Source organism: Sprattus sprattus, assembly GCF_963457725.1.
Source record: "Sprattus sprattus genome assembly, chromosome: 15".
In the NCBI taxonomy this organism is placed as follows: domain Eukaryota; kingdom Metazoa; phylum Chordata; class Actinopteri; order Clupeiformes; family Clupeidae; genus Sprattus; species Sprattus sprattus.
In genome coordinates, this window is record NC_137913.1 from 29,381,403 (window position 1) to 29,386,466 (window position 5,064).

The following is a 5,064-nucleotide window of genomic DNA, read 5'->3' on the forward strand; positions in this document are numbered from 1 at the left end:
TCTCCTACAATCCTCAAACTAGGGTTGAAATCAGGCAGAGTTGTTCACGTGATGGTTGCCGTAAAACCCTAGAGCAGACCACAGGCTTAAGTGAGAATTGAACTCACGACCCCTGGTTTACAAGACCAGTGCTCTAACCACTGAGCTATGAAGCCATAAAGCTGCAGACTTTGGCTGTTCATGTGATGCCATAAGCGAGAGCGTTTGCCTCCTACAAGCCTTAAACCAGGAATGAAATCAGGTAGAGTTGTTCACGTGATGGTTGCTGTAGAACCCTAGCGCACACCACAGGCTCCAGTGATTCAGCTCCCTGGTTTACTAGACCAGTGCTCTAACCACTGAGCTATGAAGCCATAAAACTGCAGCCTTTAGCTACGATAATATCCGAGAGCGTTTGCCTCCTACAAGCCTTAAACCAGGAATGAAATCAGGCAGATTTGTTCACGTGCTCTAACCACTGAGCTATGATGCCACAAAGCTGCAGCTTTTGGCTACGAAAATCTGGTGTTCCACTGTTTATCTGGTGCCAGAAGAGACTGCGTTTTCCACCTACAAGCCTCAAGGGTTGAAATCAGGCACAGTTGTTCACGTGATGGTTGGCATAAAACTGCAGTTTAGACCACAGGCTCCAGTGAGGATCGAACTCACGACCCCTGGTTTACGAGACCAGTGCTCTTGCCACTGAGCTATGAAGCCACAAGCCTGCAGCTTTTGGGTATGAAAATCTGGTGTTTCACTTTTAATATGGCGCCAGAGTGCCTCAAGTGTTCTTAAAGCAGCAAGAGCCACATCTAAACGCTGAGTCCAGTGAAAGCCCCCTTCGGATACACTGTAAAAAAAAAATGTAATAAAACAGAATTTTACTGTTTATTTTACAGTTTTTTTCTGTATTTTTAAAATACCATTCATTTTACAAAAAGAAACTGTGATTTTACATGACAAATGTAAAATAACATGAAATCACTGTAAATGTAAAAACACAGAATATTTCTGTTGTTTTACACAGAAAAAACCCATTCGAAATACGTATATTTACTGTTGTAACACGGGTAGATGAAATCAAGGATTCTGATTGGTTGAGAGTGAGTCACTCAAAAATATCGAAACTGAACAAAGATGGCGGCGTGTAGCCTGTTAGTGGGAAATATTTGATGTGAATTAAGCTATCTACACGACTTTTTATACGTCTACATTGACTCGGTTAGTTGTTTATGTGCAACACGGATGGTGCTTGGTATTGGTGGTCTTAACTGAACCTCTCAAATATTATTTTAGGTTGCTGATTTCGCGTAGACCAAAACTCCATTAAGACACATAGTAGCTTAAGCTAGCTAGCCTCTCTGCTAAAAGTATACCGTTAGCATACAGATTATGCTCTCATACATAGACACATGTGTTATGTCTATGCTCTCATACGCCTCCCGCATTGAGGCCGAGGTAGGGTCTACGCGCGCCCAAATAGAACATTCTTGCACTGGTTACCACGGAGTTTCAACACTGACAAGACACACGACAGCAGAAGACTAAAGGTAAATGTCTTTGTACTTTAATTGAGTTCTCAAAAATAAAAAGCTTAATACCCTGGCATTGTATTTGACGATGAAAGGCTCATTGTGTATAGGTTGTCGTGCTGTCATGTTGGTGTGCTGAATGGGGGCCGTAATGTGAGTGTAGCCAACACCATATGAGGCTCTGGCTTACTTTGACTAGCTAGCTTGCACTGACAACCTTCAGTTCGTAGTCGTTAGGTAATGTAAGCCATAGTAGCTAGCTAAGGTAACATGTACAGTTCAAGTTAGCTAGCTAGCCAACCTGGATAATTTAATCTGTAAAATTGGTTGGCATTTTGTATTTGCTATTGAAAACATGCAGAGTGAGAGAAAGTAAAAACCTGGCTAGTAACATATTGCGTTTTCTAATGACGAAGGCTCTTTTAAGCACATATCATAGATACTCTTTTGCCATAGCTTTAAGGCTAGCTATTTAGCATATCGTGTTGGCTAGTTTGCTCCATTTTATATTATAACCATAGAGCAGGGGCAACGCCAGTGGTGGAAATCAGTTTTCCCCAAACCCTTTTCACTCGAAGCACAATCTGTGTATTCTATGGGGAAAAAAGTCTCACGGCACACCAGCATTACATGTTATTGTGTTGTTTGGTTGTGAAATGCCTTTTAAGTTTAGTTTGTTCGAGTTCCCAAGCCCCTTTGTTTGTTTAGGGATTTTAAACTGCACCAATGGCTCATACATTTTTGCTTTGGTTTGTGTTTTTCTCCAGCCTCCTCCCCTGCCAAGACAGACACATTTTCTACCTTCCCATGACAGGCTGGACGACAGTGGATTGGAGTACTCAAAGTACTAATTCAATCAAAAGCTCCAAACATACTCACAGAATATGAGAAATCTGGTACCATATGCACAAAAAACAGGGTGCTACTTGTGAGGGTTGCTGTCAGCAATCTTGAGGAGAGATGAGGATTGTAAGTTGACGACACTGTCAAAGTGTGAGATTCAAAAGTATTGACAGTGGAGTGGAAGTTGTTCTTATATATCTCATACTTAAAATTAATATTTTAGTCAATACATGTGAAGTGTGAGTATAACTGATGGCAATACATGTTTCTAATTGAAGAGTTCAGGTGCAAAAACTTAAAAATTTAGGTATGATATAAAGGGAAATATTCTCAGTGCCTACTATACGATAATCATGCCAGCTGTGTTTTTTCCAATTTACCACAAAAAAGGTCAGGTGGACTTCTGAACTCTTCAATGTGTGTTTAGAAATGGTTTTGAAAATGATGTGTGTTTAGAAATGGTTTTGAAAATGATGTTTACCTTCCCACCCCACATTTTACTGATGTACCAAATGTTTATTGTTTCAGAAATAAGGGCCATTGTATTGTTGGTATTATTGACTGATGCCTCATGTCCACTCTCTACCTTCAACCCATGAAAAGGAACACTACCCCCCCCCCCCCCCCCCCATATCTCAGTAAATATAGCCTGTAAATTCAAATGAATAAATTGGATTGAATATTTATCTTTGTACATCTTAGTTCGACTTCGATAGCCAGTTTGAGGGGAAAGCTGATCTTTTCCTTCGCAAATGGCAGATGAACATCATCCCTAAGCTAATGAAGGTTGCTGCATTGGAGTTGTCTGAGGATCTGGAAAATCCTTCAACCACCAGGAACAACAGTGATGGTATGTTGGTTCGCATTCAGAAAGATAGGGGGGAAATGCACTTATAACTTTTATGCAATGGATAATAACTGAAGCCAGTTTAATTGTTCAAGATGACTTAAAGTGCATATGACACCTCAATACTAATTGTTTTTAATAAATAGAACGAAGGTGGTATTTCACAATCGATATATATATGTTGAGGAAAAATATACACATTTGACTTGTTAAAATCATCATTTGAATGCAGCGCCACTGAGCTACCGACTTCCCAAGCGACTCACTACCACCCTGCGTTAAAAAATTTAAATTACTTAAACGGAGGTACTCTGTTGCACTTGGTCGCCATTTTTCCTGACAGAAAACAGATTTTCTCAGGGAGCCACCGGCTATTTCTTAAGTATCAGTTGTAAATATGCCTTCACGGTGTGTTGCAGCATATTGCTCGAACGTCAGTTCCCATTCTTTTAGCCTTTTCAAATTTCCAAAAGACGAGGAAGTACGCGAGAAGTGGGTGCAGAATGTGTGTCGCACAAGAGTGCCTTCTCCAGCAAGCTTGAAATGACAACTAAAGTAATTTGCTGTGAAGTAATGCTGGAAGCATTGCTCTCTATCCATTAAATAGGGAATGTATTTCACGTATTTAGAATGGCTGACCTAACAAACAACAGCTGTGAAAGAGCTAAGAGACTGGAGGCAAACAGTACATCTGCCTCAATGAGGGGGGCGTCATACTTGTTAGCAGCGAGGCTAGCTAGCTACTATGTCATCACTGTCAGAACTCGGCTCTTCTGCTGGCTCGTCTTCCAGATACGGCTCAATGCTCACAATCACCTTTACAAACTGATCCGGATCGAAGTCTTCCTCAATCTCATCTCTGCTTGAGTCTGTTGCAGAAAATTGCTCAAAATTGCTGAATTCTTCAACCTCCATCGCTAGTTGTGTGGCGTGGGAACGAATGAGGTCTACCGCCAGGGGACCCTGTGATGTCAGTGGTGGTAGACTTCATTCGTTCCCACACCACACAGCTATCGATGGAGGGTGAAGAATTCAGCAATTTTGAGCAATTTTCTGCCACAGACTTCAGGTTTCAGGTAAGCCGGCACTGCTTGCCGAAGAGCGTCGCGAAAACCACACTTTGAAATCGTGTACAAACCTAATTTTTCAATCATCGGGTTTACACATGACTTCAAAGTACTATGTTTTATGTATAGTCTTGATAATTATATGCCGTTTTTTTTTTTAGGTGTCATATGCACTTTAACCTTGTGTAATGGTAGATATCTAATTTGGATTCTAATATTTTCATGTAGACATGCTTTGCTTCAAAGCACTTCAGATGCTCATACACCTTCTTCCACCAATGCCATCAGGACGAGGGGCTGGATGGAGTCGCTGCAGTGTTAAATCAGCCATTTCCTACCTCATGGACTTTGTGCAAGTATGTTTGTGTCTTATGACTTATTGGTTGCATCACTGAACCTCCTGATGTTGTGTTGTGGTCTCCTCCCCATGCTGGTTTAATAATGTAGTAATTCAAACGTTTTGTGTTACAGCCTAGAACGAGCATTTCATCATTGCTTGAGAATCCTGATTCATCGAGAGGCCACCAGCCTAGCATTGTGTGCATTGGACACCCAAGCGGAGCTGCCCAGCAGTAGCTGATCGTCGCAAGAAGTGACAAGATTGCTATGCCACTTGGAGATGAAGGGCTGATGTATTGGGCCTTATTGAAAAAAAAAAACATTTACATTTGCAGTCGAGTTGGAAATTGTATTAGAAGATATCAAGAGTCTGTGGATTTTTGTTTCGTTTTTTTTTTTACTTTTTTTCTTTCATTTCCAATTCAGTTGAATTTGTTTGTTTCAGAACCAGTTGCTG

The 5,064-nt window shown here is 40.9% G+C and overlaps 1 long non-coding RNA gene across 1 annotated transcript; it reads left to right on the plus strand.

Moving 5' to 3' along the window:
- The first annotated feature begins 3,150 nt into the window (after window positions 1-3,150).
- LOC308375970 lies at window positions 3,151-4,857 on the plus strand. The gene is made up of 3 exons (XR_013968900.1): window positions 3,151-3,204; window positions 4,497-4,624; window positions 4,740-4,857. It is a non-coding gene; the product is annotated as an uncharacterized lncRNA (long non-coding RNA).
- The last annotated feature ends 207 nt before the right edge of the window (window positions 4,858-5,064 follow it).